This window comes from Mytilus galloprovincialis, chromosome 4, assembly GCF_965363235.1.
Source record: "Mytilus galloprovincialis chromosome 4, xbMytGall1.hap1.1, whole genome shotgun sequence".
Classification (NCBI taxonomy): Eukaryota; Metazoa; Mollusca; class Bivalvia; order Mytilida; family Mytilidae; genus Mytilus; species Mytilus galloprovincialis.
In genome coordinates, this window is record NC_134841.1 from 32,728,437 (window position 1) to 32,755,934 (window position 27,498).

General features: G+C 32.9%; 2 long non-coding RNA genes across 2 annotated transcripts; both read left to right on the forward strand.

Annotated features, from left to right (window-relative positions):
• Positions 1-776: 776 nt before the first annotated feature.
• Positions 777-8,165, forward strand: LOC143071917 (uncharacterized). The gene is made up of 5 exons (XR_012976993.1): positions 777-1,219; positions 2,217-2,279; positions 2,779-2,846; positions 4,736-4,795; positions 7,254-8,165. It is a non-coding gene; the product is annotated as an uncharacterized LOC143071917 (long non-coding RNA).
• Positions 8,166-26,299: 18,134 nt separating this feature from the next.
• LOC143070561 (uncharacterized) lies at positions 26,300-27,498 on the forward strand. The gene is made up of 2 exons (XR_012976580.1): positions 26,300-26,367; positions 27,060-27,498. It is a non-coding gene; the product is annotated as an uncharacterized LOC143070561 (long non-coding RNA).

Consider the following 27,498-nt stretch of genomic DNA (forward strand, 5'->3'; position numbering starts at 1 on the left):
ACAGCTACAGGCTTTCTGCCTATGCCTGTAGAAGGGGACTTTGAGATGTCATGCTGAAGTTTTCTGGAGATTATCTGGTTTCATTTTTGGGAAGCAGTCCACATGGAAAAATGATGCAGCCAAACTAAAGATATGCTCGATTGGTTCTTTCTAATGTCCCTGTTATTAAGAAGCAGGAAAAATTGAAGAATAAGAGAGGGAAAATGTCAAATTTACTTGGTCTACAACAAAGAAACCCTTTTATTTGATTGCTGTTCTTCATATACAAGTTCACAGACAAGTCCTTCAACAATGAGAAAATGTTTTAAAAAAATTGTGTATAAAAATGTTCAGCTGTTTCTTACAGAGTTATCTCCTTAGTGTTATGTAGGTGTCAGACCACCAATTACTCCCTCAAATTTTGAACGTATGTAAAAGTAGGCCTACTGTAACACAAAATAGTGCTTTTGATGTCATTGTTTACTTAATTTAACCAACAAATTTGCAGAAATGAAACTTTTGGTGAAAGAGAAATATATTTCGACCATTTTGAGCTAAAATTCACTTGTCTGTCAGTTTGCATTAAAAAATTTGGGATTAATGCGCTCTATAGTACACTAATTTAAGATTTCCAGAAAACCAGGGGTTATTTTTGGAGTACCGCTGTTTTGAAGGTCAGATGTACCACCTTAATAGTCGAATTTTGTAACAGAATATTAAATTAATCTTAATTTGAAAACAATTTGATATTGACAGAACAAATATCAAATGATCATTTCAGAAATACATTGTGCTTCAAGTGCAAAGACTTTTCTAACAATTAACAGTTGTTTTCTGAGCTAGTTCTGATTGGTCAGGTTTTATTGTCTGTTTCTTGCTTTTGTTCTATGGATAGTTCAGTGGTATCTTTTTTTTCAGGATATGGTGTGCGTTATTCAAAGGGATCTTTTTATGTAATTTTGAAATGATATACATTTGATATTTGATAGTAATTGACCGATTCAATCCACAAAAAAAACATTCTTATAAAGAAACCCTTTTATTTTATTGCTGTTCTTCATATTCAAGTTGACAGACAAGTCCTTCAACAATGAGAAAATGTATCAAAAAAATTGTTTATAAAAATGTTTTGGTTTGTGTTTATTAATCTGACTAATAATGACTTTCTTTTATTTCCAATTCTACCAAAGAGGACAGAAGAAGCAGCCCAAAGTGAAAGACTTGAAGAAATATAGGCAATGTAAGTAGGATTAAGTGATTTTGCAAAGTTCACAGACATGTCCTTCAACAATGAGAAAATGTTTTAAAAAAATCGTGCTTAAAAATGTTTTGATTTGTGTACATTAATCTGAATAATAATGACTTTTGTTTCCAATTCTACCAAGGAAAATAGCCATACAATTTTTATAGATTGATAGATATGAAATTTTTAGAAATGAAAATGTACATAAGACATCAAACAATATATTTATTTGAATTTGTTTCATTCATATCTCCAAACACGAGTTGATTATATAGGGAATCACTGAAGCATGAAGTGCCCCCCTTTTTTTATGTCAGTCAGAGGGGCCCCCTTATAAAAAGTTCTGGATCTGCCACTGATTAAACATGTTTGTGAGTGCTCAACCAACAATGGACTAACCTGTGACAATTAGAATAAACTGAAAAATATGGTTCTATTGGCTTTACTCCATAGATTGGTACGAGGCACATAAATCACAACAAACATAGAAAGTAGACACAAAGAAATAAATCATGTTTTTATGCCCCATTCATGGGCATTACGTTTTCTGGTCTGTCCCTTATTTCGTTCGTACATTCCTACGTCTGTCAGTCCCGCTTCAGGTTAAAGTGTTTGGTCTAGGTAGTTTTTGATGAACTTGAAGTCCAATCAACTTGAAACTAAGTACTCATGTTCCCTATATGATTTCTAATTTTAATGTTTAATGAGAGATTTTCTTCCCTTTTCACGGCCCACTGAATATAGAAAATGATAGTGCGAATGGGTGGGGTATCCGTGTAGTGTTGACACATTCTTGTTTTAACTGAAGTATCATTAATATTCAGACTAATTGAGTTTCATGGGGTGGAACCAGGGTTTTCACATGAAGCTCGATTTTTAAGCAAGACAAAATTTTGTTTTTTACATCATTCATATCCTATTTGCCAAAAATAAATCAAGAATATTTTTTTTGTAACTGAATATATAAGTCAGATTATTTGTTTAAAAATTACAGATTAGCTTTGGGCTTGTCCTTAAGGATTGAGACTGAAAATGGCAATTGGATCAGACTTTTAAAGTAAGTTTTAATAATTACATAGATTTTTTAATTTCTGAACTCAATTCATGTAAAATGGGAGTTTGCGTGGGGTATAATATTTTTGACCTTGTCTGTCCTGTTCGTCAGCCTGGTTCTTGTCATTGCAACTCCTCTAAAACCACAATTTCATAAAACAAGGAAGTATGTACACAATACTATGTTGTTGTGCATATAAAGAAGAAATTATGGTTCAATTTTTTTTTCTAGGGGTTATGTTATGCCCCTCGGAACTTAAATTAAGGCCTATACTGCTGTAACAGTTGCACTACAAGTCCTTTGAAACTGCACAACAGAATTTCATGGATCTTTAAAGTTAATGAGGACAGTATGGCATATCCACAAGAACTGTTTATCAGCTGACTTTTTTCTATCAATACAAGCACAACAGATTTCTTTAACAAGTATATCTATAGTGCTTGGATTGACCTGTAAAGGGAATATTTCATACAAGTATACTGCTTTTATTATTTGTTTATAGGCTGATGTAAGGACTGGTTCCATGGTGTTGAAAGTAAGAATTGACGATCTGATACTGCAAACATATTGGTAGATATACCTAAATTTTTATCCCCCACATAACACATAATATCTCGGACAAGTTCTATGATGGTGAACGATCAACTTTTTTTAATATAATTATGGCCTATGGAAATATTACATAAGTGCAACGAGTGGGACATTGGAACTATATTCTTTTATTTTAAACTAAAAGTGTTTGGATGTCAATTAAATAACGATTCGGGTATCGTAAAGATTGCATTACATGGAGATATTCAGCTCTAGAGGTAAGAGGATACATAATTGTCCAAGATAGTAGAGATACTGTCAAGTTTTGAAACAGAAATTGTTTTGGGGGTACGATTGCTTTCTAGCAATCTGTAGACTTGTACCATTGGCTCAGGGCCATGCCCTCACGTCAACCATTTTATTCTAAACATTAAGGAACATCTCAGATTCTTATGATTGTCTTGCTTGAAAAGGTAAAAAAAACCAAAGGGGCGGAACTTAAACAACTTTCCTATAATGTTCTTTTCATAATCTTCATGTTTGATATTTCCCTTGACTTATATGCATGTTTTTAACAACACGGAAAGTCAGAATTGAGCAGTATTTATATTTAGTGTTTTTATAAATTTAGAAACACGTCAGAAGGAATTCCCCAGTTTTGATAAAAATGCAAGAGTTCTCTGAATTCCGAAAAATCTATTTCTGTCATAAAAAGTGATGGAGTTTTTCTTATATGTCACCGTTATGAAACTGCTATTTGATATTGTACTTCCATAAAGAAATAGAGAACCTTTAACATTTAATATACGTTCTTGCTTCAGGGTTTGTTTAGGTAATTATGTGCATGTGTATAGTTTTCTTGACTTCAAGGGGTATTAGATTGAATGGTTGCTCTGGATTCCCCACTCAACCTGTGAACAGTATATCCAAGGATTTGTATAGTAAGATCCTTGGTATATCTAAATAATATATATGTTCCTGACTCAACTGATTCTAAAACAATACAACACATTGAGAAAAATTAACTTGTTCTATCGTCGTATTATATTAAAAACCATCGCAATTTAAACCATGGAATGTATACAGAAATAAGTCATGACCATTGACCCAAAGGAAATTAAATATTTAAAGAGTTAGGAATGGGGTTCCTCCGTGAATTAACGTAGGAAAATAGGTGATAAGATACCAAGTGAAATACGTTCTCTCACTCTGAGTCTCAGTGACTGCTGTGGAAAGTAAATTTGGAAGTGATAGTACAAAAATAAAACACAAGTACATTGTTCATACTGTTACACTTGTATCTGGGATTAGTTATTTTGTAACTATTCAGATTACGTAAATTATATTTTACATGTGCAGTTGAATTAGTTTTAAAAATAATAATATACAGCTACATGTATACATGTGTCAATACAAACAATGGCAATCCTATCCCTCAGAGCTATCTGCTCTTTGATTGACTTTTTTTAATTTATCAAGATTTAAACTAAATATCCACTGGATTTCTTGAGTAGTTATGAAACACAAACTTAAATGTTGAACAAAGTACCAATTTTCTATCAACCAACTTTCTATCATTTAATATCCACAGAAATCCATGTTTTCCTTAATCACAATGTAAATCATTTAATCCACTGTCGATTTTTGAAGAGTTTACAGGTAATTTCCTAATGCTTGTAGAGTAAAACGTTGGTTGGCTTGCTTGCTTTGTTTGTATAATTGTTTATTCAAGCTTTGTAATTAAGATTGACATCTCCAAACAATATATATGACATAGTTAAACCTGTATATATCATATTTAAATTCAATTGGACATTTTCCCAATATAATTGTACACTATACAAACAAAGCAAGCAAACTAACCAAAGTCTTCATCTGCATGCATTAGGAAATTAGCTGTATATAACTGATTCAACTTTGTATTACAGGTTAGCATCACAGCTTGTCCTGTTGGATACTGGCCGGAGTAGAATTTGGATCTTTTTGAGGTGAGAAAATATTTATTTGTCCACATACAAGAGGGTGGTAATGGGGGTACTTTTATAACCAATAATCGTAAAAATTCTTACTGAATGACGCCGACTGTAAAATTTGGAGCATGCAATAAAATGGAAAGTTTTAGACAATGAAAAAAAATCAAACAAATTTTGAAGAATCAAGTTAGGCCACACCAATTTAATTTCTTGTTCTACGGATTTTTGGACTCCAAAATTTGGTGCGAGCGAGCGATTTGAAAATTTTAATAAAAAAATATTTAATTTGCAAATTTTTGAGGCGAAGCTTGTAAAGTAAAGGCGAGCGATTATATTTTTTGTAAACATAAAATAGTATGTTTTGACAATAATAAAACTTGATTTATAACTTGTACTTTGACATTTTTTAATTTCTGAAGTATTTTTTCCTGTTCACAAGAAATAATTAAATCTGGTCTATGTATGTGTGACTGACAATGAGACAATTCTCAATCCAAGTCATAATCAGTTTGGGGGCAACCCCTTAATGTTATAAATATCCCTTTTACATGTTTTATGAGGGATCAATATAAGTTATAATATATTTGTTTGCACAAAAGGGCTCATATTTTTTCAAAGAACAATATATCTATCTAGTATTAAATGGTCAAAACATGTCCAAGAATTTTGTAATATTCCTGGACTTTAACCATGTTACCATGTTAAATTAACACATTTACTTTAACAGTTTAATATTATTCAAAATAAGTGGACCCCTCTTTTAGAAAAAGTTGTTTAAAATAGGATGTAACTGTCCTCTTTTTGAGTACAAAATTCTAAGTTTTCAAAGGTTTTGTATAGAAGAACTATACAAATCCTTGGTATTTCTATTTTCTTTTCTACATCAGTAAAATGACCCCTTGTCTGAGGGAGGGTTGTTCTCAACCTGACAATAACAAGTACAGGTCAAAGTACAGCCTTTTAAAACAGGGCTTTGATACAGACCAAACAGCAAGCTATAAAGGATCCCAAAATTATTAGCATACACAATTCGAACAGGAAAACCAACGAACTAATTTATATATCCAAACAGGAAAATACCAATGAACAACATCAACAAACGATAACTGCTGAATGACAGGCCCCTGAATCAATCAGGACAGGTGCATAAACATGCAGCGGCTATAGATAGTTTTGTTTTGTCAGCATACAATATAATTGCATTTGAAGGCAAATCCTTCAGAAGTTCTTTGTACTTTATTCTAACAACGAACATTTTTTGATAGGGAATATAAGTAAGGGGGAAAGAAACCAATGTTGATATCTTTTTATAATATTTACAAAAAAAAACGGTGCGGGAAATAGACACGATTACATTTCCGGATGCGGGAAACGGGAATATAAAAAAAATTCTGTTTTGAAAAAAATAGGTGCAGGTGGGTCCGTCGAACAAGGAATCAAATTAGTGTGGCCTTATAATTTTTTTCCAAAAAATAACTGTAACAATCATTATTTGAGACCTCTGACAAATCACCAGAAGGATATTTTTATCAATCAATTTGATGCTAACAGTAGCCGATAATGACCGTTTGACGCCTGATGGTAAAGGGCATTACTACCCTTCTACAAATTTGATTAATTGATGTAATGTTATGGACAGTTTAAATTTCTATAAATCTTTATTATTTGCAATTATATTTCATCTTTATATTTTCTACTGCAGCCTTTATAGATGTAAATCAGATGTTTTTAATGCTTTAAACAGTTCAGAAGGTTTATAGTCCTTTTTATCTACTTTCTCTTGTACCATTTTTAAACTTTTACATAATAACCATGAACTGAATCATAAAAAGAACTGTTGTTTTTATCATATTAAAGAACTGTGAATACTTGAAAAGGGGAGATAACCTCACATTTATTTGCAATGAAATGGCAAGTGCTGTCGCATAGATAAGATGTCTTAATTATATTTTTCTTCTTATTTAGTTTTGTATTTCTTTCAATACAAATTTCCAAAGAATTCATTTCTTCATTCAATATAAGGAGAAAACAAAGTAAATGTCATAAAACTAGAACCAATTACCAATGAAAGATTATCGAAATACCGGTATTCTGAATAATTTTATCATGTACATTGTATGTAAATTTTTCAAATTTTCAGCTTTATAGCTTCTGCTCTTGTCTGACACTCAATAAATAATTAATTTAATATTGGTAATAGTGATGTTAACACCTTGAAATCAAAATTAGATTATTGAATCAAATGGCTTTCATTCTATGACAAGTTTAGCTACACAATCTCTATTGCAATATTTTTTGGTAAATCAATAAATTTGAATAGAAAACAAGTATTTTTATATACAACAAATTCTGTCTATTTAAAAGAAAAATTAACACTCAAATATTTAAACATTACCGAATTCATATATTTTAGCATTACTTAAAATTACTATGGATTGTCAAGAAATGAAATATTATTTTATTTCTTTTACAGGTGCGTTTCTACTGCTGCCTTGTGTGGTCAATCCAATGGACAATAACAATCATGCAGACAAGATATAATAAAATCCTTAAATGATAATTCTGAAAGCCAAACGATTCATTTCTTTATGCTGTAATTTTTTCTATTTACTGTAAATCTAATAGCCACTAGATTGACAACAACACTTAAGTTATCTGCAATTTTTATTAAGTCGACATGTTTCACCGATTAGATCGGCGTCATCAGGACATAGTATACATAAAAATAAGCTCTGAAGTACTAAAATGCGGCATCAAATATTTGACGTCATAGTGTTCTATTATTGTCCATGTTGTTATTGGTTACATGTATTGAATGTATTTAGTGAAAGAGAATGAAATATGTTAATAAAGTCATACAGTTTTTGAGAATAAAATAAAATAAAATATAATAAAATGTTTTAAAATTTGAAATGTTCTTATCTAATGTTTGTCACTGGTAAAAATGTTGTATATTCCTCGGACTTTCACTTGGTTCATCCAGTTGTTTTCTGTGGGTTCATCATTACATACAGTTTGTTGGCTTGAACTCTGAGTTGGTCCCTTGTATGTTTTGTAACAATTTGTACTTTGGTAAGTTGGTATTTCTTCAACTAGATATCCGTAGCTGTTGGTGGTATATTTAAGCGGTTTTGTTATTTTAACGTATATAACATCATCATCTGAATCTTCTGAATCACTGAGTTGTAGATCTTCTTTAAGTATGTCCATAGATGGCATCTCTGATGTCTCTTGAATTTTGAGTGGAGTTGGAGCTGTATATTTTGGTGGCGCTGCCACGATCCTAAATTTTGGTGTTATGTCATATTTGGTTTGGGCTTCTACGGGTGGAACCCATTTGGCAATTGGGTCAGCTGCGGCTTTTGGTGTTGCTGTTTTCTCATTAAAGTCTGTAGTTACAGACTTTAATGAGAAAACAGCAACACCAAAAGCCGCAGCTGACTCAATTGCCAAATGGGTTAAATTTTGGTGTTATGTCATATTTGGTTTGGGCTTCTACGGGTGGAACCCATTTGGCAATTGGGTCAGCTGCGGCTTTTGGTGTTGCTGTTTTCTCATTAAAGTCTGTAACCCATTTGGCAATTGGGTCAGCTGCGGCTTTTGGTGTTGCTGTTTTCTCATTAAAGTCTGTAACTACAGACTTTAATGAGAAACCCATTTGGCAATTGGGTCAGCTGCGGCTTTTGGTGTTGCTGTTTTCTCATTAAAGTCTGTAACTACAGACTTTAATGAGAAAACAGCAACACCAAAAGCCGCAGCTGACCCAATTGCCAAATGGGTTACAGTTTGTAACTACAGACTTTAATGAGAAAACAGCAACACCAAAAGCCGCAGCTGACCCAATTGCCAAATGGGTTCCACCCGTAGAAGCCCAAACCAAATATGACATAACACCAAAATTTAGGATCGTGGCAGCGCCACCAAAATATACAGCTCCAACTCCACTCAAAATTCAAGAGACATCAGAGATGCCATCTATGGACATACTTAAAGAAGATCTACAACTCAGTGATTCAGAAGATTCAGATGATGATGTTATATACGTTAAAATAACAAAACCGCTAAAATATACCACCAACAGCTACGGATATCTAGTTGGAAGAAATACCAACTTACCAAAGTACAAATTGTTACAAAACATACAAGGGACCAACTCAGAGTTCAAGCCAACAAACTGTATGTAATGATGAACCCACAGAAAACAACTGGATGAACCAAGTGAAAGTCCGAGGAATATACAACATTTTTACCAGTGACAAACATTAGATAAGAACATTTCAAATTTTAAAACATTTTATTATATTTTATTTTATTTTATTCTCAAAAACTGTATGACTTTATTAACATATTTCATTCTCTTTCACTAAATACATTCAATACATGTAACCAATAACAACATGGACAATAATAGAACACTATGACGTCAAATATTTGATGCCGCATTTTAGTACTTCAGAGCTTATTTTTATGTATACTATGTCCTGATGACGCCGATCTAATCGGTGAAACATGTCGACTTAATAAAAATTGCAGATAACTTAAGTGTTGTTGTCAATCTAGTGGCTATTAGATTTTTTCTTTCTTTTGACAACCCTGCATACCGTCGGTATCCACTTGAGGAATCTCTACCTTCACGAAACTTCAGAGGCGTTGGTTCAGCAATCCGCTATTTACTGTAAATTAACAAATTTTTGTTTTAATGCTGTTATTTGTTTGGCTCAAATGTACTATACAGATATCTAGTCCCGGCTTTATATATGTATTCCTTTGCAAATCAAATACTTATATTTACACTTCTCATTTTATAATTATTATTGTTGACAATTTGATGAAATGGAAAATTATAGTTGTAATGGTTGACAATTTGATAGAATAAAATAGTCTTTTTTGGTTGAATGGTAGACAGGTCAACAGATTGACAAGTCAACAGATGCATATATTAAAATAATCTCTTCCTTTTTATCTCACGAGTAACAAAATATAGGGCACTTAATTGCACATTAATAGAGCATTTCCTTTACCCTCACACTCACTATCATCCTTTACTTAACCATAACCCTTACCCTCAAACTCACTATCATCCTTTACTTAACCCTAACCCTTACCCTTTAAGGATGTTTGCTTGTCATATTTTGGAATTATGTCAGATTTTCAGAATTCTCTGGTTTTATCCATTTGAATGCCTTACAAAAATTTGCCCATTGACCCCAATTTTTCTTTTTATAAATCTTTTACATGAGTAATTATAAGCTATCTATTGAAGTCTTATAAAATCCTTGTTATTTTTTATTAGTTTTTGGGCACTTAAACTTGTCAAGAAAGATTATTTTCCCGCCAAAATTTCAATGGCTAATATCTCAAAAATAAGCACATTGACCTATTTTTTTAATTTTTTTTTTGCTCTTTTGGTTCATTTTATAATGCCCTAAAAAGCTTGTTATTTTGAAACTTGGTAGCAAACCTCCTTAATCTAACCCTTAATCATAATCCTTACCCTAGCTGCCCTTGATACCCTAACCTTACCACTCACCCTGGAAAATTGTCCACCTATGTAGGTAGACAATTATTTGTAAAAGTTAATTTGTCCATCTGTCAACCAACAATTTTGTTATGTTAAATTGTTGAGCTGTGAATGTAGACAATTTTTTAAAGTTAAATTGTCGTCATGTGAATTTAAACATTTTTCAAGGTTCTACTGTCAACTTGACGACTTTATCACATATTTAAGGTGGTACCTAACACCTTGACTAAAATCAATTTGGCTTGTTGAATTTTCATAAAATTCTGACAAAATATTTACTTTGACCCTTTGACAAAAATTTCAAAATTTCAAAAACCTTTAACCAATCACTTTCTCAATAAAATTTGGTTGGATATATAGCAGTTTAAAAAAAAATTGATCATTGAGAAGCTAAATATTTTCTTAATTTTGCAATGTAATTAAAATGTTTAGCTGATTTTACAGAGTTATCTCCCTGTAGTGTTAGGTACCACCTTAACAAAAGAAGATAGTCTGCAAGGAACTACATATCCGTATACTACAGTTAATCCAAATATTTTCCAATGACTGAAAATCATATTTTTGATACATTTTTTTTAATAAAAATTGCTATACCAGGATAGATTTCACTCAAATAAAATTATATTGTAAATTTTGATAGCATGATTTATTTTGATCATGTCCTTAAATAACAACAATTATGTATTTTGTTTGTCCAATGTTTAGCATTACCAAGCAATAAATACTTGGAAATTTTGTTTGAATTTACAGTATAAATATGTTTTCATTAATTATTTTGCTTTATAATAAATAAATTGTATAATAATTGTTATTTGAGAAGTGCCTGTTTTACAAATATAAAAAAGATGTGGTATGATTGCCAATGAGACAACTGTCCACAAGAGACCAGAATGACACAGACATTAACAACTATAGGTCATCGTATGGCCTTCAACAATGAGCAAAGCCCATACCAAAGCATCCTTGAGACTTTCATCAGTTTACAGACATCATTATTTGCATGTTGGCACAATGGAACAGGGCGTGTCTAATGAAGGTTACTACGCTTGTTATGGATTGCCTTATTTTAAAAAAAAATTCCATGTTGCCACTTGGTACAACATGAACAATTAACGCAAGTATGGACACAATATTTAAGATTGATACATGCCGAATTTGAATTGTGATTAAATATTTGACACAGAATAGGTTTCTGACACACAATGAATATGGTCTAAGAACTTATAAATTTAGAATTTGTGATTTAATTACCGATTATAAAAAGAAGATGTGGTAACCGTATGATGCCAATGAGACCATATGACATAGAAATTAACAGCTATAGGTTGCTGTACAGCCTTCAACAATGAGCAAATCACATACTGCATAATCCGCTATAAAAGGCCCGGAAATGACAAATGTAATTACAATTCAAAAGAGAAAACAAACGGCCTAATTAATGTAGAAAAAATTAATGAAAGACAAATATGTAACATAGCAACAAACGACAACCACTGAATTACAGGCTCCTTCATGGGTCAGGCACATGCATACAGAATGTGGGTGGAGATGTTAGCGGGATCCAAATCCTCCCCCTAACCTTGGACTGTGGTGTAACAGAACAACACAAGAACGAACTATAAAAATCAGTTGAAAAAAGCTCAACTCATCAGATGGATACAAATAGAAATACATCTCACAAAAACAGAGTGAACATGACCGGGTACCTTTTTATCCAAATAACAAAGACACCAAGTACAGATCTGAGATTACTCTGACAGTTACAGATGGCTAGTTCAAAGCCCAAAACAACTAATAAAATAATCATGCAACTAAGATTAAATTATCAATCCGTGCACATCCCACATCCAATGGATTTAGTATGAAAACGTCATGAACAGTCAAGAGAAAAACATAACCTTGCTGCAATGCCAAAATCCTGGAAAAACGAAAAATATCATCAAGATAACGGTAAGTGTTGTTGAATTTATCAATTAAATGCAATTTAGACGGGTCTCTACGGAGTTTGGTCAAAAACTTTGTTTCAAAACAAGTCTTCTATTAAAGGGATGCAATAAGTGCCCCACAGGAATACCTAGATCTGTCGATAAACTTTGTTACAGAAACGTACATACATATTATCAAGGAGAAAATTAACAGCTACAATTATCTCATCACACCTTTAGTAAGTATATCTGGCATATATACCGTTCTCATTAGAGAAAGCTTTAAATGAGATATGTTCTATATTATAAATTTATAATACAATATATATCCGTGAGACCCATTCTATGTGGTCCAATATCCAAAATTTAAATGCATGGTTAGGTTCAGCATATCAAGGAACCATGAGATTATTTTTTTTTTGACCCCTTGGACTTCAATGTGAACTACATGACAGCGGGCCTAAAATCCGAAATCTAGCTTTATAATAGATACATTGTTAGATTCAGCTTATAAAAAAGGCATATCCAATCCTTGTTGAATTCTGGCCCCTGATGGAGAACAGTTTGAAAACTGTGTAAAAAACTATAAATCTAAATAAGTGGCGAGATTCGGCATATCACAAAACCCCAGTTATACAATTTTTGATGAAATTAAACAGATCAATTTTGGACCATTTGGATATCAATGTGAACAGATTTAAAAACCGTACCAAAGAATTCCAGACTTTGAATTAAACCCCATTGAGATTGGTTAACAAAACTACTGCAAAATTCAGAAATTACTGCATGCATTTATTTATATTGAGATTTTTTTTAATAGACAAAAATCCAGATTAATTATCGAGATTTCAGAAAAATCTTCACATTTATGTTCTTATTCGTAACCTCAACCGAACATTAAACATTTATCAATATATACATGATATAAATACAAAACTCTCATATGGGCATGATGGGAGTAGCCACTTGCAAAAGTCAAGTGCATTTTCGAAAAAAACTAAGGTCGGCAAATGTATGATCAATTTATTGTAATTAAATCCCTAAATGAGATACAGATAATTGAGCCGGTAATAATATTTTCCTTCACATATCCATCTTTAGCAGATTCGGATCTCCATCTGCCATGTTTACAGCACCTCTGCACCAAGCTTTGAAACCATAATTATAAAATAATTTAGCCGTATAAAGAACCTGTATCCAAAATAAACCAGCTTAGTACTTTAGTGCAAAGTGTATCTTATGAATTTATGGCATATTATAGACAAGCGATATGTAGCATTCAGATACATTACATTGACCCTTAAAGGTGGAAACCCGATTGAAATAGAACAAAAGCTGTTCGTTAGAGAAGGTGACAAATGCTTACTGTAATGTTTACTATAGTAACAAAATTTTTGAAAGTTAATAGAAACAAATTAAGTGACAATTTTCTTCTTTATTACGAAGTGTTTTATTTCAAAAACACCATTTGCATAAGTTTTCAATTTATCTATTACATAGTTATTAAGGGACGACATCAAAAGATCAATGTAAGATAAAAAAATAAAACTTAATTCAAATAGTTTGGGGGTGGGGGGTTGAACTGCTGCAAGATTTGGTTATCCGACATTGATTTTTACATATATCCATATGAGTCAATCAATTTTTCCCAAATTAAGTTAAGAGGTGGGTGAGGGGGTCAGTTAAAAAACTATATGAATTAAGGGTTTTTTTTATCCTTCATTGAACTTTTGATGTCGTCCCTAATAAGCAGAACAATTAGATATCAAGTCGACGACATGGGTATCTACCAGGTTTGATGTTGAAAATGCATAACCTCCGATTTAAAAAAAAAAAATTACATCGTATGAAGAACATATCAATCTTTTAGTTAAGTAATTTTAGTGTCTGCCCTTCCATTATGTAATTCAAGGATAAATTCTAAAAAATGGGTTACAATTGTATCTAATTGTATTTAAGCAAAGCACCAATCTGTATTGTTATTCTAGCTAAGCGGCAATCTGTATTGTTATTTGAGCCAAGCGGCAATCTGTATTGTTATTCTAGCCAAGCGACAATCTGTATTGTTATTCTAGCCAAGCGACAATCTATTGTTATTTAAGCCATGCGGCATATCTGTATTGTTATTTAAGCAAAGCAGCAATCTGTATTGTTATTCTGGCCAAGCGGCATATATCTTAATCGTTACTCTAGCCAAGCGGCATATCTGAAGCGTTACTCTAGCCAAGCGCCAATCTCTATTGTTATTCTAGCCAAGCGGCATATCTAATTCTTAATCTTTACTCTAGTCAAGCCACATATCTTAATCGTTACACTAGCCAAGCGGCATATCTATAATGTTATACTAAACAATAATGTTGAGTAGGAAATACCTAAACCATAACCAACTACACAAAATAAAGAAGATTGTTTGTAATGCATTTTTATCATTATTCAAAATCCAATTTTAAAATTATATCAATACTAGGTCACAATGCGTATGTGAAGCTAGTACAGTGCCTTTAAAATCATCTGAACCAAGGCTTTCTTATAAGAACCATGAACATAAATGTCTCTAGTATCACTGAATTCAAGCATTTCGGCCACATAAGGTTGACGTAACAAATTATTCTGATTTAACAAATTCCAAAATGGCACAATATAATGTTTAATAACTATACATACTAAATTATAGGGGGCAACCAATTGTTGTCCTCCTTCCAGTCAAAGAAAAAAGCAATTACACCTGATGAACCTTGTATGTATCATCTAGAATTGAATAATTCAATGTTCTTGTTATTACTGTCAGCACATCTATCAACTGAATGAGGTCCATGCATATAATCTCCCGGGCAGATCCAGCCATTTTAAAAAGGTGTGGTTCCAACTATATATCCCCATTCAAATGCAATGATCGCCCAAAAAAGGGGGTTTCCAACCCTCCCCCTGGATCCGCCACTGAGTCTATAAATTCAAAAAAACTCAACACGGACGCCCCCATAATCAAAATCAAAATCCTTGCTTATAGCATCTGCTTCAAAAAATTTATCTCTAGGTATCCATTCAATATCTAAAACATTTGTTAACAAAATACAGACTCAGCAATCACTGTTTAAGAATGGAAACTGGCAGACATGAACGAATTACCAATGCATGTGGTAAAAATGAAATATTACCTCGACATGAGAGGATATGTTTATATTGTAATTCAAATTGTATTGAAAATGAAATGCACTTTCTTCTGGAATGCCCTCTTTACAATAACCTCTGAAGAGATATGACTGATTATATCGAAAAATACCCCAGTTTAGATAATTTAAATAGAAAAGATCTTTTTCATGGATCATGATTAATGAAGATAGCAAATTTTTATCTACTTTATGTGCATACCTCGATAAAGGCCTGCAACTAAGAAAATCAGAAAATTAGTTAACTTAAATAATTATCTCCCCTTGACCACTGATCCTTTCCTCATGCATTTGAATTATTATTTTATGTTTCTTTAATCACTCTGTAATGTTTATGTCATGTTGTAATTAATGTTATGCTCTTAATGGCCCCTTTAATTTGGAAAACAAAATTATTGTATTGTATTGTATATTAACTTAAGGATTATGCACCCTTATGTTGATTCAAATTGAATGCTAAACATATGGAAATTTTATAGAAAATCCACTACCTTTATCCTTGTACTCTTATATTTGACAATTTGATGACTGATAGATATAGGATTATTGCATGTAGTGCTAGTATTGGTTTCATTAAAACAAGTTTTTTTTATATGAAGTTAACTCGTTGGTTAAAACAAATAAAAATATGGACCAAATCAAGTACACCTTTTAGGGTGCGCTCGACTTTAGTGACTCAGCACGAGGTATTTCGAAATTTACAGGTTGATTAGAACTTTTTGTAAAAAATAAACACTAGCACATCATAGAAAAGTGAAAGTAATCTATGTTTCAAATTTTATAACAAAAATGTCTGCATTAAAGGCTGTGGATTTTCTATAAAAATCTTGGTTTATTCGCCACAAAGTACTCTTTTTCTATTAAATCCAATGAAACAGTAAATAATAATGCTTTGCATCAAGTTTCCCCTTGGTATATGTACAACATAGCCTTTTTCTATTTTTTCATTATATCTGTAGTTTTTAAGTTTGAAAAGTTCGTTCAAAAATGGTTACAGGCAAATGAGAAGGGGTCATAAACCTTAATATAATTATTTACACAACTAGAAAATATTGACATCACCAAACTATGTAATTGCGTTTTACCAATACCTGACTCCGCTATACCCAGGCCACACAATTCTGACTGTCCGTATACGTTAAACCACATTAAGACTTTCCCGTATGGATAACCTGAGACTGTTATAGTAGTCTCAGGGATAAACTGACCTTGTAAAGTGTCTATACATTATATTCTCTCCATGTTAAACTTAATCCTGTTCCTCTACCAGTCCAGATTTTATTGAAAAATCTGATTATTTGATAGACAAGAATAAGGTCAATAAGCAGAACTGGTAGCATCCGAATACACAATTATAGATGGGACCTTTTACTAGCAAAATTATCTCCCCTTGACCACTGACCCTTTTCTCGTGCATTTGAATTATTATTTAATGCTTCTTTAACAGGTCGGGAACACTACCTTATATGGATATGCATAAATTAGCATACTTATGTCCTCGCACATGTAATTGTTTATTTACGGGTGACGCAATTTATTTTTACCTTGGTTTTTAATCAATCCAATAAATGAGTAAAAATGCAAGATGGACTACTACATGTTTACATCCAACAGAGAACACGTGTTATTTACTGAGATGCAACTCATTTTTTCATGCATTGCGGGAATCACAATTTTGCTTAGTTTTTCACTTTTTTTTGTAACACATTTATAATTCGTGATATAAAGTGTTATTTACATGCTCAGATTATCGTACAGTGTTGTATATGATATGTGCAAAGAAACGAGTGTTTGAATAAGCCGATATATGAGGGGGCAAGGGGTTTAGCTGTTATGCTGTTATGGGGTAATTTAATTCTGTATCTGTTATTCTGAAAATATATTTGCTGTTAGCTGTTATTGTCCTGTTACTTGTTAGCTGTTATAGGACTATTGTTTTTATTGTTATCTGTTATTGTGAAATTGTATTTGCTGTTAACTGTTATTGAAAATTGGAATGTTAGCATGTTGACAGCCAATCTTAACACAGGCACTTGTCTCAACAAAAAAATTCCTATATACCTTAATATTAGAAAAACAATTCTGAGACTCTCAAGTAGAAATTGAAGATAATTGAACATTGTAAATTTGTGACCTGGATGGAGAGTTGTCTCATTGGCACTCATACCACATCTTCTAATAACTATTAAGGTCTTTCCAATGGTGATATGAAGGTCACGTATTTGCAGAAGGATTCCAGTAACATACATCTCATAAACATATAAATATCAGTCGGGTCAGAAGGACCATTCCAGTATACATTATTATTACTCTTTGTAATACATTCCATTGTCTGTGAAAATGTCTTTAGATGTACAATTGTTACATACAAATTATAATTTGTAATAAATGTGTATAAATCATGCAAATTATAGTTTGTATTTTGACTTTGTACACATTTTTCTAACAAATTAAAATTTATGTTTTGACTTTGTACACATTTGTGCTTCAATGTTTTTTTTTTATATCAAAATTGCTTTTCAGGAAAAAGTGCTCTAAATATCAAATAAATATAATGTGTCACTGGCTTCATTTTCTTGAAAAATTAAAAAAAGAGAAAAGCCCAAAAATTGATCTATCGAATTCCCTTGATTTTTGTTTTAATTATGATCCTCATCAGATATATTCTTGGCCATATGTTTTCATTTTTGTTATTTAAATTTAATATACATGTACACAGGGGGTACAAAGAACAGTATCCCCATACATACGGAATATGTAAATTCAGACAATTATAAATATCACAAAAAAAGGAAAACATATGGCTAGGGATGCCTGGATTAGTCGATTTTTTTAAGCGTGACATGTGAAAGTCGAATAATTAAGCGTAAAAACTCAGTGGAAACAAATTCTTGCAGGACACAGGAAATTACTATTATGGCAACGAAAAGCTTGATACAGGATTCTAACTAAACAATAAGCAGGGTCTAGGATGAGACCCCCTCCCCAATGAGACCCCTATGATTTGTACTAAAATATGTAAAAAAATGTAATTTGTACAAAAAATCCATGTACACTCAAAACTGAAAAACTTAAAACTGAACAAAAGTACTAGTTCCTGTTTTTGTTAAAGGAATATTTATATATGTAAGTCTCTGTTAAGGCCTAGCTACGTCCATAAAATCAGTTATCTAGTAAGATCTAATGTATTGGTCCTGGACCGGACTGATTTTAAGATTTCATTTACTGTTATCTGTTATTATCACTTTTCAATTCCTTGTTATCTGTTTTAAGCCAAATCAATTTACTGTTTTGCTGTTATTGGAACCCCCCTTGCCCCCCCTCATATATAGCCATTAATATGATTGATGATGACACGGAGATCTTGGGTATTAAAAATTTCGGTCACAAGAAAGCAACGAAACAAAATTGAAAAACACAATTACCCATAATACAAACTAACTAGTGTAAAGCTATATAAAGTTTATAACAGTCGGTGATAATATTCACGAGGACGTCAACTTCCGTATAGATAGTTTAAAAAACTATTAAAAGGATCCTTAGAGTGTGTCAAATATCTGTTGGGGACATAAACATTTCCCAGTTCAGTGGCGGGCCCACTGACTGACCTAAGAGGGGGCCCGCTCCAGTCACGCTTCAGTAATTCCCTATATAAGCAACCAATTTTTTTCCCAAAAAGGGGGGGGTCCGGGCCCCCTGCCCCCCCCCCCCCTAAATCCGCCTCTGCAGTTTAAAAAAAATATAGGATAATGTTTCTTGTAATTCAAATCGAAGAAAAGTATTATTTTTTAATTTGTTTTTAAGAAACAACAAGTTGAACGTATAATCCAAGGAAAGTACCAGGTACGATAAGGCTCGTTTTTGCCCCTCCCCCCTTTTCCCTTTTTTTCTCGTTTTTGGAAAGCTACTTATCACGCTAAAATATTCCCTTAGGTTTGAAGTTTGTTTGGACTTCAAAACCATTAATTTCAGAAAATGGGTGAGTTGAGGGGGATAAAAGAGCACCAAAAACGCCAAAAGAAGGACAAATTACGATTTTTGGCCCTTGTTTCTTAAAATTTAATATCGTGCGCCTACGTGACTCGGAAAAATATTTGGCGATTTAGACAGCAGAAATAGTTCGCATGACATTGTAATAAAATAAATCCTGGGTCACGTTGGCGCAGGCACTAAAAAAAATTAAAATGTTGTAAAACTTGTGACCTGCAAAACGAAAAATAATTACAATATTTGAATAATAACAGAAAATTAACACCCCTCTCCTCATCCAGTTTCGAAAATTAGTGGTTTTGAAGTTCATCCAAATAAACTTCAAACCTCAGGGAATGTTTTAACATGATAACTTTTCAAAACAGAATTTAAAAAATAAGAAAATGTGGGAGGGGGGGGGGGGGGGGGGCAAAACAGACCTTATCGTGCCTTGTCCTTTATAGCCGATTATGCGGTATGGTTTTTCTCATGGTTGAAGGCATACACAGTCAAATTTCACTCACATCAATTTCACGTGAATTTAAATTCATGTGAATCTCACGTGAAATTCACATCAATTTCACCTCAAACGAGCTTAAACGTGAAACTCACGTGAAAACAATTTTTGTGAGTTTCACGTGATTCTCATGTGAAACTCATGTGAATTTCACATGAAAATCACGTGAAATTTTTTCACGTGAAATTCACATGAATGTTTAAAAAAGAGTAATTCAAATAACATCTAAATTTTTAAATTTAATTAAAATCATGAAAAATATCATTTTTTTTTTGTTGTAAATTTCACGTGAAATTCATGTGAAAATGTTCACATCAGATTCATGTGAATCTCAATTCACGTGAAATTCACATGAAAATTTTCACGTGAGTTTCATGTATAAGCTCGATTGAGGTGAATCTCACGTGAAATTTTTCATGTGAATTTCACGTGAGATTGATGTGAAATTCATGTGAGCAAATTTTGCCTGTGTAGCGGTTGTTTGTCATTACTTACAATAAACATCCACTTACTTTGAACTGTAGGTGAATAGTTGTCCCACTGGCAATCGTATCACAAACTGCAAAAGACATTTTTTTTATATTCTTATCTGACAATGTTAAAGGGGCACTAGCTGTCAAATTCATGGTCACCGATTTGACTCTAATTCTCATATTTGATTTATAACAATGTAAAACATTTATCCAAAGTGAGTGAAACTATCAAAAGTCTAAAATAAACAGTTTACAGAGCATGGGGTAGATAATATATAGGTTCGTTTCGTGTGTATTTTAGTCCAAACGCCATCTAATTACCTATCGATTTGACCTCAGATGACCATATAAGCGATGTAAACATAAATAAAGATATGAATAGATTAAACCCACACGTGCAATTATATTTTTATAGGTCTGTTTGATTTATTTTATAGATTAAAAATAGATGTTTCTCATTGTTTTTAACCGTATAAGAATGATTTTATGTGCATCGAACTAGTAATCAAATGATTTACCGTAGTTTCACTTTCATTGTTGACATTCTTTTTCTTTAAGTAACCAGTACACGTACAATGCATGCGTTGTCAATCTCTAGCTAGGGATTAAATTGAAGTTCGCATGAATACGGATTTAAAGAGGTCGACTCATTCACTTGCAAGTGAATTACTAATTATTAATGTTTCTTAGCGTAATTTGACAAAATTGAACCTTTTTGGCTGCAAAAAGCGAATTGTTATTTCACTATTTCACTATCATTATTGATTGAACAGAAATCAAAGCAAACTTTGATTTTTTTGTATATCTCGTAGCTAGTGTAGTGCCCCTTTAAGGGACGACATCATAGGTTAAATTTTAGGATAAAAAAACTTTATTCATATAGTTTTCCCCCCTTTTCTAACTTAATTTGTGAAAAAAATTATTGACCAATACGAATATATATAAAATCGATGTCAATTAAACACAAATTGCAGTAATTTTGACCCCACCCCAAACTAATTAAATAAAGTTTTTTTACCCTTCTTTGATTTTTTTATGTCGTCCCTAACAAAATCTATAAGCATTGATTTTTGACATATTTCAGTATTTTGGACTTTTTTTCTATCTCAAAGTGTTTCCTTTGTTCTGAAGGAAAGACGCAATCAGTTGTAGTTTCACTTTTTTTAAGTATTTCAAAAGTTCCTTTTTTCTTTCTTTCTGACGGAGATGATGATTTTTAACGGACTCGGACATTTTCCAACCTTAATGAAATAATTTATGATGTTATACATGTATATGTGCGACAAGGACGTGAACTTTGACATGTTTTTCGAAAATTGTGGCGTTGGATCTAAACCTATTATATTACTTTTATTTATAGTTAACTTTTCACCGTTAAACCAATGATTGCTTCCTTTTGTCAAGTTTAATAGATTGTGTCCATACCTGCCAACTGTCACTATTTGTTGGGGATTTCCCCCATGGAGGCTCCAAAATGGAAATTTTGAAAGAGCAAATTTGTCCACAATTCCAAACAAAACAATTAATTTGACAATGGCTATAGGCTTGTATTTATGTATTAAGAAGCCAAAAAACAACATCAACATGTATTTGAAGGTCCCCTTGAAGGTTTTGTGGAACTATGGGAGCCATTTTGCACGTAAAACCCCCATGGTTTTTTGGAAAACTTGGCAGGTATGTGTGTCTTGGATGAAAAGATATCGCATTTGGTACTCATACCTCATCTTTTGTTTCTGGATACAAAGGACGTTTTGGAACACGTAGTGGGCAATATTGCACCCACTATAATCCAGAGGATTGATATGATTGAAAATATTGCACATAAGTCAATATGACAGCAGCCGACCGATAAAAGTTCCAAGTCATAATAAAAAGTTTACATATCAGTTAAGATAGTAGTGTTTCTGTGCCAGTTCTTAGTGTTTTTCGAGGTATAAATGTTTTTGAAATGTCAATATACAGGTTTAAGTCAGCTCAAACATGTGTCATACTCAGGCGCGGATCCAGAAGGGGGGGGTTCCGGGGGTTGGAACCCCCCCTTTTTTGGCCGATCAATGCATTTGAATGGGAGCATATAGCTGGAAACACCCCCCCCCCCCCCTTTACTCTGGGTTGGGAACCCCCCTTTTTAAAATGGCTGGATCCGCCCCTGATACTGGACAGTGGTCACTGCAGATCAATTTTTATTGCTTCACGCCGTGAAATTAATGCACAGGTACAATGCATAACAATGGGAAAAAACTGTTGAACTACTTTTACAAGGCAAAAAAGAAAGTCGAATCGTGAAACCAGTTAAACAAAACTTTTTTTCAATCTGAGCATGCAAATTGAAGATTATGTTATATATACATTAACCATATCGCGGAACAATAACATGTATTATCATATGAGGATCCCAGACACTTTATTAGTAGTAAGTTTTCCCACTAATTCCACATGTTTTCAAGTGGTAACTAGTAAACTAGTAGTAGCCAACAATGCATTGTAGTAAGGGATGACATAAAAAAATCAACGAAGGATAAAAAAACTTAATTCAAATAGTTTGGGGTAGGGGGGTCAAATTGCTGCAAGTTTTGTATAAATTGACATCAATTTTACATATATCCTTATTGGTCAATCAGTTTTTCTCAAATTAAGTTAATATTGGGGTAGGGGGTCAGTGAAAAAAACTATATGAATTAAGTTTTTTTATCCTTCATTGAACTTTTGATGTCGTCCCTAAATGTTATGCGCTTTATGGGCCCTTTAATTTGGAAAAATAAAATATTGTATTGTATATATTGCATTGTATACTCAACTCACCTATGACCTCTTGGTCACTCAAGATAAAACTATAGTCCCATGAAAAACGTGACTCAATCGATCTATACAAATGTCTAGTCATTAACTCTGGTTATATTACCTATGACAGGCGATATAGAAATTACTCTGCCGGTGACCCCGCTAAAAGCGTGCACTGACAAAATGCAAAGAGTGTTTCGAAATTGTTTTAAAACAGATTTATAACAAGAGGTCTGGTCTTCACTTCTTCAATACAATCATTTACCAAAAGATCAGCAACAAATAGCTTGTGATACAAATTATGTATTATCAATAGCAGATTTATTGTTTTAACTAAATAACGTTTATCATTAATACATTGACAACAAAATCAAAATAATACTTATCATTCATATCTTTGTCCGCAACTTGTAGGGTTGTTAAACTTTGGTATTAGGAATAGTCTTTTCACTTTCAGAATTTTCCATACTAGGTTGAATGTATTAATTGTAAGAATTCGAAAAAAAAGCATCTAGAGCACTTGACTGCAATGACTTGAATGACTTGAACTACTATCAAACCACCCGTGCACGAAATTCTACCCGCATACTTTATATATCCAATCAAACAGACCTTTCTATAAATAGCTTAAACACGTGTACCTTTATATAACAACTAGTATCGATATATAATGTACAACTTTGATAAATATAAATATTTTTGTATAAGATGTCAAAGAATTTGAGTTATTATTGCGATACTCAGAAATCAATCTAATTTCTAAATTGACAACACATTTGGTACGTTTGTATGACGTGTTTTTCAACAAAACAATCAACATTCCCATGGGAACAAGATCCTCTTGTCGTCCATTTCCTTTATTCATATGAGGCTGATTTCATACATGAACTTCTTAGGCAGAGAAAAGAAGTGAGCAGTATCTTAAACTTTTCTTTATGCTAAATAGATGATGTTATCTCTCTAAATAATTAAAAATTTGGTGACTATGTTGAACGCAGCTAATTCAAAACAGGGGCGGATGCAGGAATTTTCGAAAGGGGGGGTGCTAACCCAGGGCACCCAGGGCAAAGGGGGGGTGCAAAACATATGTCCCGATACAAATGCATTGATCGGCAAAAATAAAGGGGGGGTGCGCACCCCCGGAACCCCCCCCCCTGGATCCGCCACTGCAAAACCAACAATTACGACAAAAAAAGAGATGATTTTGTTACAGCCACTATGTTCCGTAAGTTACTTTGTTCCGGCGGAACTTTTCTACTAGTTATTTCGTTCCGATGGAACTTTCCAACTAGTTGTTTTATTCCGAGTGCACTCGAAAAGTTCCGGAAAAAAGTAGCTAATTGAAAAGTCCCGGAACAATGTAGCTCGTTCCGAATATACCATGTACTTCATCCTTTTTGTAGAAAGAGGGGAAAGAATGAGTATCAGCATATATATATAAGAGCAAATCATTAATTTACAAGAATACCCAACGCATTGAAAGGGGTTTCTTTGGGGACAAATATGAAAAAAAGGCATGGAGAAATAATGAAAATGTATTTAAATTTTGATGTACTGAGGAAGGGGAAGAACAAGCTCTTCAGTCCAGCAAAATTTAAGTTGTATTTCATAGCTCACATAAAACGGAATAAGTTGCATTATTATGCAAATTTAGTATTCATATTACCCTCAAGAGAGGGAAGCATACCCCCTCCTCATGTGGGTCTTTGCATCAATTCTCCAAATGGAACTTTGTGACTGGTTGATAAGTTCCGTTGGAACTTTTGGGCTAGTTTGTTAGTTCCGGTTTTGACTTATTTGCAAAAGAGGAACTTTGTGGCTAGTTGATAAGTTCCTTTTGACTTTTGTAATCAGTATCTTGGTTTCCCTTTGAAAGGTTCAAATATAATATGTTGCTCTTTTACTTTGCATCAATTCTCCAAATGGAACTTTCTGCCTGGTTGATAAGTTCCGTTGGATCTTTTGTGCTAGTTTGTTAGTTCCGGTTTTGACTAATTTGGCAAAAAGGAACTTTCTAACTAGTTTAAATACTCCTTTGGAACTTTTCAACTAGTCACTTTGTTCCGGTGTAACTTTTAAACCAGAGGAAGGACAAAGTAACTAGTTAATAAGTTCCTCCGGAACTTTTCGACTAGTTAGTTCTTTCCGCCCGGAACTTTCCAACGTCGGAACAAAAGAGCATTTACAATTTCAGCTTCCTAATTGTGAACTTTTCATTTCTATGTACCAACATTCCAGCAGCACCTGCAGAGTATATATCTCCCAGTTATCTCTTAGTTATGTTAGGTTGCAATTACTGCCGCAAGGAATAGCATGGTTCTATCATTGGTGTTAAAATGAAACTTTCCTCCTGGTATAACTTAACATTGAAAAATTGTTGATTAATTCAAAGTCACTTGACCATGTCTCCTTTTTCATTGTCCGTACTTATAAATTAATTGACAATTTTTTTCAAGTTAAGTTAAGTTTTCGGCCCAAGTTTTATTGATAGGAACTACTACAGTAAACAACGATAATTTGTATAAAAATTACAATACTAACTGTACATATCAGTTTGTCGACCATTTTCATACCCTGTCCACTATATATATAGATCGTGGTCCAGGGACTGAATTAATAAGCAACAAGAAGATGCCCACGAAATCGCGGTAAAATTCAGGATTGGGCAAAGGTTGAGTTTTCAAATTTCTCGGCGGTACGTCAACTGAGCATGCACGGAAGCGTATAAGACACGGATAGATCACGGTCTCCGAAATTGGATATTTTCTCAAAAGTGGAAAAAAAAATATTGTTTCAAGTACACACACGGTGATAAGTCTTATTCGGTATGTCTCATTCGAGGAAAGAGGACGGGATTGTTGTTACAATAGTTGGGACATATCCGTCTTATTATGTTAAACAGTTATTTTATATAACGATCAACTAACTCATAATGGCGTCCATAAAAGTTAAGAGAAAAGGATTTCAACTTCGTAACTTGTAACTTTTGGTTCTGATTGCTTCCTTGTTTTTTTTTTTTAAATACTTAACCATCCCATCCATGTCATATTTTACAACTACTAACAATAAGAATGATAAAGTTTAATATGCATTATATATACCCTGCTATCTATTTTATTCGCGGTTTTTTCTTCAGTTTCTTGTTTGATCATTCATGTGATTTTTGTTAAACAGAAAACGCCAGTTTTGAAGAGCTTCATAGCATGTTCAAGAAAATCAAAGGAACAGGAACAGGTAAATGTTATCTACTGTCTCAATATTTCGTTTTTTGTGTGAGATTGATCTTTTTTATAATAAATATTACCATCCAGGTTACTCGTGTACATGTTGCATATACATATATTTTTATGGTTTAATGGATACTGAAGTTATGTGTAATTGTAATTCAATTTATTTGGTACAACTTTTTAAAATATGAATAAACCGATATACATGCTTTATTTACAATTAAACTGTGTGCGGCTGTGTTGTTATGCCCCATCTACGATAGTAGGACATTATGTGTTCTGGTCTGTGCGTCCGTCCGTATGTCCCGTTTCAGGTTAAAGATTTTGGTCAACAATGTGGTTTTTGTTGAAGTTTAAGTCCAGTCAACTTGAAACTTAGTTCACATGTTCCCTATGATATGATCTGTCTAATTCAAATGCCAAATTGGATTTTTGATTCCAATTTCACGGTCCACTGATCATAGAAAATGATAGTGCAAGTGGAGCATCTGTGTACTATGGACACATGCTTGTTTCAATATAATCTATAAGTTCTAATAAAATAATTTTATAATAGATTAACGGTGACCTATCTCTCCGAATAATAATTTGCTTTATGTCCTTGAATATTAACTATGTTTTTTTTTAATTCTTTCATGTCACAAATATGACTATTGTAAAAAAAAGAATATTAGATTTTCATTTTTTTTTCCTGTACAGGTTTGAGTCAACATAAAAAGGTATTTTCAGCTTTTGCAGCTTCCTTAACTGCGTCAAAAACTTTGGGAAATGGTGAAATCGTAAAGTTTAACAAAGTTTGGACGAACATCAATAATGATTATGATCAGATGAATGGAGTATACACAGCTCCAAAACCAGGGGTGTATCAATTCTCATGCACTGTAATGACACAAAACCAAAAGGAACTTCGAGTTTTCTTGTGGAAAAATAAGGAAAGGACAGTAGCTATTTATCCAGGTTATACAGGTCATAATATGGGGACCCTTAATATGGTATTACAACTTGAGAAAGGCGACAAAGTATACATCAAGCATGATGGGGGAGGTCGGAAAATTCATAGTGAGACTGGAAGCAACTACAGCATGTTTTCTGGATATCTAATTCGGTGAATGGTATTAAAATAAAAGTAAAAAATGTT